The 16,441-nt window shown below is 39.9% G+C and overlaps 1 protein-coding gene across 4 annotated transcripts in view; it reads right to left on the reverse strand.

Moving 5' to 3' along the window:
* Window positions 1–16,441, reverse strand: part of ZNF423 (zinc finger protein 423) — a 348,147-nt gene that overhangs the window by 279,111 nt on the left and 52,595 nt on the right. The window lies entirely within an intron of this gene.

The raw sequence follows: 16,441 nt of genomic DNA on the forward strand, positions 1-16,441 counted from the left end.
AAATGAATCTTTATCTTTTAGATCCCAAATGAATCTTTATCTTTTTAGATCCCAAATTAATGTTTATCTTTTTAGATCCCAAATTAATCTTTATCTTTTTAGATCCCAAATGAATCTTTATCTTTTTAGATCCCAAATGAATCTTTATATTTTAGATCCCAAATGAATCTTTATCTTTTGAGATCCCAAATGAATCTTTATCTTTTAGATCCCAAATGAATCTTTATCTTTTAGATCCCAAATGAATCTTTATCTTTTAGATCCCAAATGAATCTTTATCTTTTTAGATCCCAAATGAATCTTTATCTTTTCGATCCCAAATGAATCTTTATCTTTTAAAATCCCAAATGAATCTTTATCTTTTTAGATCCCGAATGAATCTTTATCTTTTTAGATCCCAAATGAATCTTTATCTTTTCGATCCCAAATGAATCTTTATCTTTTAAAATCCCAAATGAATCTTTATCTTTTTAGATCCCAAATGAATCTTTATCTTTTCGATCCCAAATGAATCTTTATCTTTTAAAATCCCAAATGAATCTTTATCTTTTAGATCCCAAATGAATCTTTATATTTTAGATCCCAAATGAATCTTTATCTTTTAGATCCCAAATGAATCTTTATCTTTTCGATCCCAAATGAATCTTTATCTTTTAGATCCCAAATGAATCTTTATCTTTTAAATCCCAAATGAATCTTTATCTTTTAGATCCCAAATGAATCTTTATATTTTAGATCCCAAATGAATCTTTATCTTTTAGATCCCAAATGAATCTTTATCTTTTCGATCCCAAATGAATCTTTATCTTTTTAGATCCCAAATGAATCTTTATCTTTTTAGATCCCAAATGAATCTTTATCTTTTCGATCCCAAATGAATCTTTATCTTTTAAAATCCCAAATGAATCTTTATCTTTTTAGATCCCAAATGAATCTTTATCTTTTTAGATCCCAAATGAATCTTTATCTTTTCGATCCCAAATGAATCTTTATCTTTTAAAATCCCAAATGAATCTTTATCTTTTTAGATCCCAAATGAATCTTTATCTTTTCGATCCCAAATGAATCTTTATCTTTTAAAATCCCAAATGAATCTTTATATTTCAGATCCCAAATGAATCTTTATCTTTTTAGATCCCAAATGAATCTTTATCTTTTTAGATCCCAAATGAATCTTTATATTTTAGATCCCAAATGAATCTTTATCTTTTTAGATCCCAAATGAATCTTTATCTTTTAGATCCCAAATGAATCTTTATCTTTTAGATCCCAAATGAATCTTTATATTTTAGATCCCAAATGAATCTTTATCTTTTCGATCCCAAATGAATCTTTATCTTTTTAGATCCCAAATGAATCTTTATCTTTTTAGATCCCAAATGAATCTTTATCTTTTCGATCCCAAATGAATCTTTATCTTTTAAAATCCCAAATGAATCTTTATCTTTTTAGATCCCAAATGAATCTTTATCTTTTTAGATCCCAAATGAATCTTTATCTTTTTAGATCCCAAATGAATCTTTATCTTTTCGATCCCAAATGAATCTTTATCTTTTAAAATCCCAAATGAATCTTTATCTTTTTAGATCCCAAATGAATCTTTATCTTTTAAAATCCCAAATGAATCTTTATCTTTTTAGATCCCAAATGAATCTTTATCTTTTCGATCCCAAATGAATCTTTATCTTTTAAAATCCCAAATGAATCTTTATATTTTAGATCCCAAATGAATCTTTATCTTTTTAGATCCCAAATGAATCTTTATCTTTTTAGATCCCAAATGAATCTTTATATTTTAGATCCCAAATGAATCTTTATCTTTTTAGATCCCAAATGAATCTTTATCTTTTAGATCCCAAATGAATCTTTATATTTTAGATCCCAAATGAAGCTTTATCTTTGTAAATCCCAAATGAGGCTTTATCTTCTTAATCCCAAATGAGGCTTTATCTTCTTAATCCCAAATGAGGCTTGCATATTTTTGCCTCTAAATGAACTTGTATCTTTTTAGATCCCAAATGAAGCTTTATCTTTTTAGATCCCAAATGAAGCTTTATCTTCGTAAATCCCAAATGAGGCTTTATCTTTGTAAATCCCAAATGAGGCTTGCATCTTTTTGACTCTAAATGAACTTGTATCTTTTTAGATCCCAAATGAAGCTTTATCTTCGTAAATCCCAAATGAGGCTTTATCTTTGTAAATCCCAAATGAGGCTTGCAACTTTTTGACTCTAAATGAACTTGTATCTTTTTAGATCCCAAATGAAGCTTTATCTTCGTAAATCCCAAATGAGGCTTGCATCTTTTTGACTTTAAATGAACTTGTATCTTTTTAGATCCCAAATGAAGCTTTATCATTTTGACCTCAAATGAAGCTTTATCTTCTTCGATTCCAAAGATGATGTGAATAGTCTTCTCATGAGATTCTAAAATGAATTTTGTCTCTGGCAAATTCTTAATTCAGTAAGTAAGCACATTCTCAAACTCCTATTCATTTTCTCTCTTCTTTTTCTTTTTAAAGCTGTGGAGTCACCCAACGATTTTGGTCAGCCCAGCCCCAGGTATTAATAAAAATTCTGCCCTTTGAGACAGCTCGCCAAAACAATGGAGCTCACATCTTCCTGCCCGCTTATGAAAGAGGCATGGGGAGCAAGAGCATGGTTGGGGGAAGGGTGGGCAGGCCAGATCTCCACCCCTTTCCTCTCCCCTTCCACCTCCTCCCTCCCCCAACTCTCCCCAGGGGGTCCTGCAAAGCTCTATTTCTTCGGCGCGCAGGCGCCGTGGCCGGGCGCAGGGCCCATGGGAGCTGGAAGGAGATGGGGGAGTGAAGGTTGGCGGGTGGGCAGAGAGCCATGGAAAAATCTTCTGGAGTCAAAAGCGTTTCCTATAAAGGCTCGGGAAGCCCCCCACCTTATTCCCCAACCCCTGCTGATCCTCAGCATCCCAGGAGGCCTACAGAGCTAACATGTGGTGCTAGCAGCCACAGGCAGTAGGTTTGGATTTGAGGGAAGGATTCAAAAATCAGAGATTGGTCTTTGAGGGTGAAAAAGAGGGGGGAAAGGGTCGTGGTTGGTGGGGGGCTTCAAATTGATCGAAATAAAGATTCTAGATGGGTTTGGGGGGTGTTAAGAGACTGATGCCAGAGGCCCTTGCAATATCCAACATGGGAGGGTATCTGGCATGAAAACTGTGGTCTTTGTCTCAATCGAACCCTTCCGAACCTAACGGACCACATCCAGCACTGTGCACCCAAAACTGCAGCACTAGGAACATTTAATTATATAAAATCAATAAAACTGTTTGCTATGAAACACACACACGTACACACACCACACACACACACACACACACACACACACACACACACACACACACACACACACACACACACACACAGGCAATACTGAGGGCAGCCCCACTGGCCTAAAGACCCTCCCCCCCCCCCCCCCCCCTTCATCCCAAGGGAGCCTCCCAGGACCCCAGGACTAAAGGAATTTTCCACAGCACAAGTCCGGCTATGAAGAGATAACTGGCAGCAGTGAGAGCATCTCAACTCTGCTTCTCTAGGGAGAGACAGCAGAAACCAACACGTTCCCGAAATAACTCATTCATCCTTATGTCCCATTCTCAGTTCCATACTTCCCGGGTATTTAACAAATATTTTCCCAAAGACCATTGATTATCGTTTAGTTTTGCTTCCAAAACAACTGTCAGAATAAGCATCAGAGTTTTGTTTGATAAACAGATATATACAGACAAGCAAGCAGGCAGGCGGGCAGACAAGGGCAAAAGGACACTAAAAGAGTAAAAGAATGCCAGGACACTTTTTACTTCAGAAAGAGGAAGAGATTCTAAATATGGCGGTGAGCTACATGGCTGATTATACTGGGCACATTTGCAAAGATATGGACAGAAGAGACCCAATGGCTGACAGGTACTAGAACAGAGGTAATGCGATGCAGTGAGGCTACATAGTGGCCTGGGGATAGGAGAAACCCCCTTGAGACTGTGTGGAAGGAAGGGAGGGGATGGAGGAAAGGGTTTCAAGCTTGAACCAGGCATGCAGTAAAACCACTTGGAAAACCTGGCATCATCAGAAGAGGATTCTGGATCTCTCAACCTTAGATACCCATCTCAACCTTAAATAGGCCGAAGCCCTCCTAAAGTCAATATTTATGCTCATTTACTAATTATCACAAGACTCAGTTGTATTCCTTAGTAAAAGTGCTGATTTTGTACAGCTGGTTTCATCAATAGCCTAAGGCCCATGAAAAGCAAAGCATGAGAGTACACCACAACATATTGCCAAAAGTACGACGCAGCATGGAAGGATTCAGGGTTTTGAAGTTACAACCGTTTATTAGTCCCCTACCGGTGTACACCGGAGGGGACTATAGGTTTGCACGCCGTCCGTCAGTCCGTCAGTCAGTCCGTCAGTCCGTCAGTCCGTCAGTCCGTCAGTCCGTCAGTCCGTCAGTCCGTCAGTCCGTCAGTCCGTCAGTCCGTCACGCAAAGAACAGTTTTCCGGACCTTTTTTCTAAACTCTTAATGCTAATGACTTCAAACTTGGCACATGGTTTCCTCATGATAAGTTACAGATCAAGTTCGAACTTCACGACGTTTCGATCATTTTTGACAAAGTTATGGCACTTTGAACTTTGGGAATTTCCCCAACAGTTTTCCGGACGACAGACTGCCGGTAGGGGACATGTATTGCAGCGCAATACTCAGAATGCTTGTTCAATTTCCTTTAGGATGTTGGTCCATCATTGGAAGCAAGTACATGTTGGACCATCACAACACCATGCCAGATATTGGGAGATATCAGGTGGAACATTGCGCCATGAAACATTTCAAGGATCTTCTGGCCCATTAATCATTAATTTTGTCCTGCCTGTCTTATTTTCAACTTTGGCATGACCTGTTGCCTCCCATTTCCTATACACATTACCCACAATTGCTTTGGGAAGGTCTCATGTGACAAAACTGTTATGAATCTCCTGAAGCCTTTGGTTGACATGTTGATGGGCCCATCTGAACCATGGCTCATGATTTACAGAATCCAGGCTCAAATACTAGATGGTACCCAAAAAATAATAATTCATTTGGGATCTAAAAAGATAAAGCTTCTGTTGGGGTCTAAAAATATAAAGCTTTGTTTAGGATCTGAAAAGATAAAGCTTCGTTTATAATCTAAAAATATAAAGCTTTGTTTAGGATCTGAAAAGATAAAGCTTCGTTTATAATCATAAAAAATAAAGCTCGTTTATAATCTAAAAAGATAAAGCTTCGTTTGGGATCTTAAAAAAATAAAGCTTCATTTAGGATCTGAAAAGATAAAGACCGACTGGACAACCCTCCCATTTACTTTCTCAACAATGCTCTCAAAGTCGGTCTGTCACTCACGCTTTTGGGTCCCACTATCTGCCATGATCTTTCCTGGGAAAACCACATTTCCAAGCTGGCCTCCAAAGCCAGTCGCCGACTGGGCATCCTCCGTCGTGCGAAGTCCTTCCTTGGCACACCTGAGCTCCTCACCACATACAAGGCTTTCATCCGCAGCTCAATCGAATACTGTTCTCCCCTCTGGGGCGGTGCTCCTGCTCCTGCCTCACACCTAGCTCGGCTTCACGTTGTTGAAACCAAAGCTTTCAGAATCATTGGAATCTCCCGCGATGACGCTATCACCGAGGGCCTTTCACTCACTCACCGCAGGCAGGTTGGTGGTCTTTCTGTCTTCTACCGACTCCTCTCCGGCCTTGCTCTCCCAGCTCTCTCTGTGCTCTGTCCCCCAAATATTCCTGCAGGTCGCACAAGATCTGCCTGCAACCCTCTTATGGTTAAACTGCCGAAATCAAGACTCTCTGCTCACCTTCACTCTTTCATTCCTCATTTCTCCCGCCTCTGGAGCAAACTCCCCCACTCTCTTCAATCCCAAACCTCGCTCCAGGTTTTTAAAACAACTGATCACCACCATTTCTTATCTTTCCCCATTCAAAACCTTGATCTTTTCTGCTCCCGCTAATTCACCCCAGATCCACTTTTTTGAAATACCAACTTCTTTCGTGGAAGTCCTTGCAGTGTCTATGTGTTTTATACTTCTCCCACCCCCCCACCCCCTTCCCATGCCTCGTCCCCCCAAGCCCCCTCCCTCCCACAGATCTCCCGATGTCCCTGCTCTCAAATGTTGTGTTTGTGTGCTTCCCCTTCTCTCCCCATATTGTCTACCGCTCCCCTTATTATATGTTTTATGTGTCTGTTTGATTTTTTGTGTGATTAATGTTAGCTCTTTCACAAGCCTCGATCTTGTATACAAAAAAAAAGAAGATAAAGCTTCGTTGATAATCTTAAAAAGATAAAGCTTCATTCAGGATCTGAAAAGATAAGCTTTGTTTAGGATCTGAAAAGATAAAGCTTCGTTTGTAATCTCAAAAAATAAAACTTCGTTTAGGATCTGAAAAGATTAAGCTTCGTTTATAATCTGAAAAGATAAAGCTTCGTTTAGGATCTGAGAAGATTAAGCTTCGTTTATAATCTGAAAAGATAAAGCTTCGTTTCGGATCTGAAAAGATTAAGCTTCGTTTATAATCTGAAAAGATAAAGCTTCGTTTAGGATCTGAAAAGATTAAGCTTCGTTTATAATCTGAAAAGATAAAGCTTCGTTTAGGATCTGAAAAGATAAAGGTTCGTTTAGTATCTGAAAAGATAAAGCTTCGTTTAGGATCTGAAAAGATTAAGCTTCATTTATAATCTGAAAGATAAAGTTTCGTTTAGGATCCGAAAAGATTAAGCTTCGTTTATAATCTGAAAAGATAAAGCTTCGTTTAGGATCTGAAAAGATAAAGGTTCGTTTATAATCTGAAAAGATAACGTTTCGTTTAGGATCCGAAAAGATTAAGCTTCGTTTATAATCTGAAAAGATAAAGCTTCGTTTAGGATCTGAAAAGATAAAGTTTCGTTTATAATCTGAAAAGATAAAGTTTCGTTTAGGATCTGAAAAGATTAAGCTTCGTTTTTTATCTGAAAAGATAACGCTTCGTTTAGTATCTGAAAAGATAAAGCTTCGTTTAGTATCTGAAAAGATAAAGCTTCGTTTAGTATCTGAAAAGATTAAGCTTCGTTTAGGATCTGAAAAGATAAAGCTTCGTTTAGGATCTGAAAATATTAAGCTTCGTTTAGTATCTGAAAAGATTAAGCTTCGTTTAGGATCTGAAAAGATTAAGCTTCGTTTAGGATCTGAAAAGATAATGCTTCGTTTAGTATCTGAAAAGATAAAGCTTCGTTTAGTATCTGAAAAGATAAAGCTTCGTTTAGTATCTGAAAAGATTAAGCTTCGTTTAGGATCTGAAAAGATTAAGCTTCGTTTAGGATCTGAAAAGATAATGCTTCGTTTAGGATCTGAAAAGATTAAGCTTCGTTTAGGATCTGAAAAGATAAAGCTTCGTTTAGGATCTGAAAAGATAAAGCTTCGTTTAGGATCTGAAAAGATAAAGCTTCGTTTAGTATCTGAAAAGATAAAGCTTCGTTTAGGATCTGAAAAGATTAAGCTTCGTTTAGGATCTGAAAAGATTAAGCTTCGTTTAGGATCTGAAAAGATTAAGCTTCGTTTAGGATCTGAAAAGATAAAGCTTCGTTTATAATCTGAAAAGATAAAGGTTCCTTTAGGATCTGAAAAGATAAGCTTTGTTTAGGATCTGAAAAGATAAAGCTTCGTTTGTAATCTCAAAAAATAAAACTTCGTTTAGGATCTGAAAAGATAAAGCTTTGTTTAGGATCTGAAAAGATTAAGCTTCGTTTATAATCTGAAAAGATAAAGCTTCGTTTAGGATCTGAGAAGATTAAGCTTCGTATATAATCTGAAAAGATAAAGCTTCGTTTCGGATCTGAAAAGATTAAGCTTCGTTTATAATCTGAAAAGATAAAGCTTCGTTTAGGATCTGAAAAGATAAAGCTTCGTTTATAATCTGAAAAGATAAAGCTTCGTTTAGGATCTGAAAAGATAAAGCTTCGTTTAGGATCTGAAAAGATAAAGCTTCGTTTATAATCTGAAAAGATAAAGCTTCGTTTAGGATCTGAAAAGATAAAGCTTCGTTTATAATCTGAAAAGATAAATGTTCGTTTATAATCTGAAAAGATAAAGCTTCGTTTAGGATCTGAAAAGATAAACCTTCATTTACAATCTGAAAAGATAAAGCTTCGTTTAGGATCTGAAAAGATAAAGGTTCGTTTATAATCTGAAAAGATAAAGCTTCGTTTAGGATCTGAAAAGATAAACCTTCATTTACAATCTGAAAAGATAAAGCTTCGTTTATAATCTGAAAAGATAAAGCTTCGTTTAGGATCTGAAAAGATAAAGCTTCGTTTAGGATCTGAAAAGATAAAGCTTCGTTTATAATCTGAAAAGATAAAGCTCGTTTAGGATCTGAAAAGATAAAGCTTAGTTTATAATCTGAAAAGATAAAGGTTCGTTTGGGATCTGAAAAGATAAAGCTTCATTTATAATCTGAAAAGATAAAGGTTCGTTTGGGATCTGAAAAGATAAAGCTTCGTTTAGGATCTGAAAAGATAAAGCTTCGTTTATAATCTGAAAAGATAAAGGTTCGTTTGGGATCTGAAAAGATAAAGCTTCGTTTATAATCTGAAAAGATAAAGGTTCGTTTGGGATCTGAAAAGATAAAGCTTCGTTTAGGATCTGAAAAGATAAAGCTTCGTTTGGGATCTGAAAAGATAAAGCTTCGTTTATAATCTGAAAAGATAAAGGTTCGTTTATAATCTGAAAAGATAAAGCTTCGTTTAGGATCTGAAAAGATAAAGCTTCATTTATAATCTGAAAAGATAAAGGTTCGTTTAGGATCTGAAAAGATAAAGCTTCATTTATAATCTGAAAAGATAAAGGTTCGTTTGGGATCTGAAAAGATAAAGCTTCGTTTATAATCTGAAAAGATAAAGGTTCGTTTATAATCTGAAAAGATAAAGCTTCGTTTAGGATCTGAAAAGATAAAGGTTCATTTATAATCTGAAAAGATAAAGGTTCGTTTAGGATCTGAAAAGATAAAGCTTCATTTATAATCTGAAAAGATAAAGGTTCGTTTGGGATCTGAAAAGATAAAGCTTCGTTTAGGATCTGAAAAGATAAAGCTTCGTTTATAATCTGAAAAGATAAAGGTTCGTTTAGGATCTGAAAAGATAAAGCTTCGTTTGGGATCTGAAAAGATAAAGCTTCGTTTAGGATCCGAAAAGATTAAGCTTCGTTTATAATCTGAAAAGATAAAGCTTCGTTTAGGATCTGAGAAGATAAAGGTTCGTTTATAATCTGAAAAGATAAAGCTTCGTTTAGGATCTGAAAAGATAAAGGTTTGTTTAGGATCTGAAAAGATAAAGGTTTGTTTAGGATCTGAAAAGATAAAGGTTTGTTTAGGATATGAAAAGGTAAAGCTTCGTTTAGGATCTGGAAAGATAAAGCTTTGTTTTAGATCTGAAAATATAAAGCTTTGTTTAGCATCTGAAAAGATAAAGCTTTGTTTAGGATCTGAAAAGATAAAGCTTTGTTTAGGATCTGAAAAGATAAAGCTTTGTTTATGATCTGAAAAGATAAAGCTTCGTTTAGGATCTGAAAAGATAAAGCTTTGTTTAGGATCTGAAAAGATAAAGCTTCGTTTAGGATCTGAAAAGATAAAGCTTTGTTTAGGATCTGAAAAGATGAAGCTTCGTTTTGGATCTGATAAGATTAAGCTTCATTTTGGATCTGATAAGATTAAGCTTCGTTTTGGATCTGATAAGATTAAGCTGCGTTTAGGATCTGATAAGATTAAGCTTCGTTTTGGATCTGATAAGATTAAGCTTCGTTTTGGATCTGATAAGATTAAGCTGCGTTTAGGATCTGATAAGATTAAGCTGCGTTTAGGCTGCGATACTCCAAAAGTATCGTGCTCAGTACTGTGTCAACACCATCAAATACCTTTAGAAGTGCATTTTTCAAGACCGTGCTGACCAAGCCACAGTGACATTTCAAGCAGGAGAATATCGTGTCAGAGTTTCCATTTATGCCAGAAATGAGATCGCTCATTACGTGAATTTCGGCCCCATCAGAGCTTCCTAAGCTGACTGGAGGATTTTTCCTAACCCTAACCCTAACCCTAATGCAAGTGCAAGTGCATCTCAACCAGCATGCCATGTTTGACGCAACCAACACGCAACGCACACTCGCTGCACAGAAACTATGAAGTTAATTACTTCTTTGCAAAGAATGCAGAAGACCCAAGTGCATGTGACATCTGCGGCTTGCCAAAGCACTTCACTTGGCAGACCGCCCACAAAATTTGGCAGTGGTGTGTTAGGCCACCTGGGCCCAGACCGCAGACGATAGGTAGGGTAAACATGGTTCACCCACACCAAGATGAGGTTTTCTTTTTTTTACCTCTGCCTCCGGCACCACAAGGCTGGTCTCACCAGCTTCCTGGATCAATGGATAATAGATGGACAGGTGTTTGCAACATTAAAATACCCCTGCCAAAATTTGAATCTCCTCAAAGATGAGAAGTGGATGCGGTGTCAGGTGGACATTGCAGAGACCAACCTGCCGTCAATCCTCAGACACCCGTTTGTCACTGTGTTGCTGTTCTGTGAGCCTGCCGATCCACTGAGCTTCTTTCAGACCAATCTGGTGCCGCTTTCAGAATACTTCTGCTTCCACCAACGGCAACAAGGCTTGAATGCCGAGGAACTGGAATCTGCATCTGAAAATGACATTCTCGACATTGATGATCACCTGAAACAGCATTAAGCATCTCGACATTGATGATCACCTGAAGCAGCATCAAGCATCTCGACATTGATGATCACCTGGAGCAGCATCAAGCATCTCGACATTGATGATCACCTGAAGCAGCATCAAGCATCTCGACATTGATGATCACCTGAAGCAGCATCAGCATCTCGACATTGATGATCACCTGAAGCAGCATCAAGCATCTCGACATTGATGATCACCTGAAGCAGCATCAACCATCTCGACATTGATGATAACCTGAAGCAGCATCAAGCGTCTCGACATTGATGATCACCTGAAGCAGCAACAAGCATCTCGACATTGATGATCACCTGAAGCAGCATCAAGCATCTCGACATTGATGATCACCTGAAGTAGCATCAAGCATCTCGACCTTGATGATCACCTGAAGCAGCATCAAGCATCTCGACATTGATGATCACCTGAAGTAGCATCAAGCATCTCGACCTTGATGATCACCTGAAGCAGCATCAAGCATCTCGACATCGATGATCACCTGAAGCAGCATCAAGCATCTCTACATTGATGATCACCTGGAGCAGCATCAAGCATCTCGACATTGATGATCACCTGGAGCAGCATCAAGCATCTCGACATTGATGATCACCTGGAGCAGCATCAAGCATCTCGACATTGATGATCACCTGAAGCAGCAACAAGCATCTCGACATTGATGATCACCTGAAGCAGCATCAAGCATCTCGACATTGATGATCACCTGAAGCAGCATCAAGCATCTCGACATTGATGATCACCTGAAGCAGCATCAAGCATCTCGACATTGATGATCACCTGAAGCAGCATCAAGCATCTCGACATTGATGATCACCTGAAGCAGCATCAAGCATTTCGACATTGATGATCACCTGGAGCAGCATCAAGCATCTCGACATTGATGATCACCTGAAGGAGCATCAAGCATCTCGACATTGATGATCACCTGAAGCAGCATCAAGCATCTCGACATTGATGATCACCTGGAGCAGCATCAAGCATCTCGACATTGATGATCACCTGAAGCAGCATCAAGCATCTCGACATTGATGATCACCTGAAGCAGCATCAAGCATCTCGACATTGATGATCACCTGAAGCAGCATCAAGCATCTCGACATTGATGATCACCTGAAGCAGCATCAAGCATCTCGACATTGATGATCACCTGAAGCAGCATCAAGAATCTCGACATTGATGATCACCTGAAGCAGCATCAAGCATCTCGACATTGATGATCACCTGAAGCAGCATCAAGCATCTCGACATTGATGATCACCTGAAGCAGCATCAAGCATCTCGACATTGATGATCACCTGAAGCAGCATCAAGCATCTCGACATTGATGATCACCTGAAGCAGCATCAAGCATCTCGACATTGATGATCACCTGAAGCAGCATCAAGCATCTCGACATTGATGATCACCTGAAGGAGCATCAAGCATCTCGACATTGATGATCACCTGAAGCAGCATCAAGCATCTCGACATTGATGATCACCTGAAGCAGCATCAAGCATCTCGACATTGATGATCAGCTGAAGCAGCATCAAGCATCTCGACATTGATGATCACCTGAAGCAGCATCAAGCATCTCGACATTGATGATCATCTGAAGGAGCATCAAGCGTCTCGACATTGATGATCACCTGAAGCAGCATCAAGCATCTCGACATTGATGATCACCTGAAGCAGCATCAAGCATCTCGACATTGATGATCACCTGAAGCAGCATCAAGCATCTCGACATTGATGATCACCTGAAGCAGCATCAAGCATCTCGACATTGATGATCACCTGAAGGAGCATCAAGCGTCTCGACATTGATGATCACCTGAAGGAGCATCAAGCGTCTCGACATTGATGATCACCTGAAGCAGCATCAAGCATCTCGACATTGATGATCACCTGAAGCAGCATCAAGCATCTCGACATTGATGATCACCTGAAGCAGCATCAAGCATCTCGACATTGATGATCACCTGAAGCAGCATCAAGCATCTCGACATTGATGATCACCTGAAGCAGCATCAAGCATTTCGACATTGATGATCACCTGGAGCAGCATCAAGCATCTCGACAATGATGATCACCTGAAGCAGCATCAAGCATCTCGACATTGATGATCACCTGAAGCAGCATCAAGCATCTCGACATTGATGATCACCTGAAGCAGCATCAAGCATCTCGACATTGATGATCACCTGAAGCAGCATCAAGCATCTCGAAATTGATGATCACCTGAAGCAGCATCAAGCATCTCGACATTGATGATCACCTGGAGCAGCATCAAGCATCTCGACATTGATGATCACCTAAAGCAGCATCAAGCATCTTGACATTGATGATCACCTGAAGCAGCATCAAGCATCTCGACATTGATGATCACCTGAAGCAGCATCAAGCACCTTGACATTGATGATCACCTGAAGCAGCATCAAGCATCTCGACATTGATGATCACCTGAAGCAGCATCAAGCATCTCGACATTGATGATCACCTGAAGCAGCATCAAGCATCTCGACATTGATGATCACCTGAAGCAGCATCAAGAATCTCGACATTGATGATCACCTGAAGCAGCATTAAGCATCTCGACATTGATGATCACCTGAAGCAGCATCAAGCATCTCGACATTGATGATCACCTGAAGCAGCATCAAGCATCTCGACATTGATGATCACCTGAAGCAGCATCAAGCATTTCGACATTGATGATCACCTGAAGCAGCATCAAGCATCTCGACATTGATGATCACCTGAAGCAGCATCAAGCATCTCGACATTGATGATCACCTGAAGCAGCATCAAGCATCTCGACATTGATGATCACCTGAAGCAGCATCAAGCATCTCGACATTGATTATCACCTGAAGCAGCATCAAGCATCTCGACATTGATGATCACCTGGAGCAGCATCAAGCATCTCGACATTGATGATCACCTGAAGCAGCATCAAGCATCTCGACATTGATGATCACCTGAAGCAGCATCAAGCATCTCGACATTGATGATCACCTGAAGCAGCATCAAGCATCTCGACATTGATGATCACCTGAAGGAGCATCAAGCGTCTCGACATTGATGATCACCTGAAGCAGCATCAAGCATCTCGACATTGATGATCACCTGAAGCAGCATCAAGCGTCTCGACATTGATGATCATCTGAAGGAGCATCAAGCGTCTCGACATTGATGATCACCTGAAGCAGCATCAAACATCTCGACATTGATGATCACCTGAAGCAGCATCAAGCATCTCGACATTGATGATCACCTGAAGCAGCATCAAGCATCTCGACATTGATGATCACCTGAAGCAGCATCAAGCATCTCGACATTGATGATCACCTGAAGCAGCATCAAGCATCTCGACATTGATGATCACCTGAAGCAGCATCAAGCATCTCGACATTGATTAATCACCTGAAGCAGCATCAAGCATCTCGACATTGATGATCACCTGAAGCAGCATCAAGCATCTCGACATTGATGATCACCTGAAGCAGCATCAAGCATCTCGACATTGATGATCACCTGAAGCAGCATGACAGCACAACAGTCAAGTGTCACCGTCCAGGTTCTGGTCTAGGCCGTAATCGGAAAAATCTCGCACTTCAGAGAACAAATATGCCCATTCGCACAAATGTAAATTGAAACGTTTTCTTCATTATAAGATCAGGAAACAATCTGCCGGTCTGTTGTCTGTCTGATGCTTCGTGTCTGTCCGTCCGTGTGCGAATATTTTCCTTTCCAGGTCACAATATTGCTGAACCGTTTCATGCATCACTATGAAACTTGACAATGCCTTTTACTATTTTGGACATTCTAGTATATTTTTTATTTAAAAAATTCATTTTATTTGTATAGCAATCGGTGTGCCTGCCTACCTGCTAGCCTGCCCGCTGTCATGTCATACAAGGCATTTGACATATTTGAAGCTATTTGACTTCGGACCAAGTGGACGGACAAGAGCAAGAGAAACACCACCACCATCAACGGACTGGAACATGTGTGTGACATGCCAAACAGTTCAATCTTGGTTTCATCAGACCACAGAATCTTGTTTCTCACAGTCTGAGAGTCCTTTAGGTGCTTTTTTGCAAACTCCAAGCGGGCTTTCATGTGTCTTTCACTGAGGAGAGACTTCCGTCTGGCCACTCTGCCATAAAGCCCAGATCGGTGGAGTGTTGCAGTGATGGTTGTCCTTCTGGAAGTTTCTCCCATCTACACAAAGGATCTCTGGAGCTCAGCCAGAGTGACCATCGGGTTCTTGGTCACCTCTCTTACCAAGGCCCTTCTCACCCGATTGCTCAGCTTGGCCGGGCGGCCAGCTCTAGGAAGAGTCCTGGTTGTTCCAAACTTCTTCCATTTAAGAATTATGGAGGCCACTGTGCTCTTGGGAACCTTCAATGCAGCAGAGCTTTTTTGTAGGCTTCCCCAGATCTGTGCCTCGACATAATCCTGTCTCTGAACTCTGCAGGCAGTTCCTTCGACCTCATGGCTTGGGTTTTGCTCTCATATGCATCGTCAGCTGTGAGACCTTATTTAGACAGGTGTGTGCCTTTCCAAATCATGTCCAATCAATTGAATTTACCACAGTTGGACTCCAATCAAGGTGTAGAAACATCTCAAAGATGATCAAGAGGAATGGGAGGCACCTGAGCTAAATTTCAAGTGTCATAGCAAAGGGTATGAATACTTATGTCAATGTGATATTTCAGTTTTTTCTTTTTAATAAATTTGCAAAACTTTCTAAAATCCTGTTTTCTCTTTGTCATTATGGGGTATTGAGTGAAGATTGATGAGGGAAAAAATTTATTTAAACGATTTCAGCATGAGGCTGCAACATAACAAAATGTGGAAAAATTGAAGGGGTCTGAATACTTTCTGAATGCACTGAACATAATATATCTATGTATGTGTTTGTAGAGGTGTGTTTGTATGTACATGTGTATGTATATTGTCGCATCCCCGGAGTTGAGACCCCTGGGTGGCGGATGATCAAAACGAGCTTTAACTCAGAGGTGTAATTCGAACCTTGGCGGGATTGTCTTTGGCGCGCGCGGGAAAGGGCCGAAGCCTTGTCTGATCGGATAGCCGACACTGGGTCAATCCGAACCCACAAACACAAATACAGGACAGGCAAAATCCACAATACAAGAATGAAATGTAAAAATAAAGGATTTAATGAAAATAAATGCAAGAGACAAAAATGAAAGGCGAGGTAAAAACTATAATTGCGAATTGAGATGTCTCCATTCAGACTCGTATACAAACAAAGGGAAAGATTATATAAAAATAAATGATGTTCCTGCCAGCCAGCACTTAACTCTGGTCTTAACGAGGGGGCTTGGCGTTCGTCGCCTCCAAACCACCGTGCGGGAAGTGTACCAACAAATGGCGCCGAAAACGCTCAGGCGTAAACAAGCGGCCAACCGGCCCTTCCTGGCTTCCACCGCCAAGCGAGACGTGGCTCTCTCCTCCCCCGAAAAGCACCACAGTCAACAACACATCCTCCTCCGACGTTGCAAAAGATCCAAAAGCTACGACACATCTCACCAGCACACCCGAGACAACGAGACAACACCAACACTCAAGCCGAGAGCTAGAACGAGAGAAAATGCGACCGCCTCCAACGAACGCCAGGACTAGAAGA

This window comes from Myxine glutinosa, chromosome 5 (genome assembly GCF_964187855.1).
Source record: "Myxine glutinosa chromosome 5, kmMyxGlut1.1, whole genome shotgun sequence".
NCBI lineage: Eukaryota > Metazoa > Chordata > Myxini > Myxiniformes > Myxinidae > Myxine > Myxine glutinosa.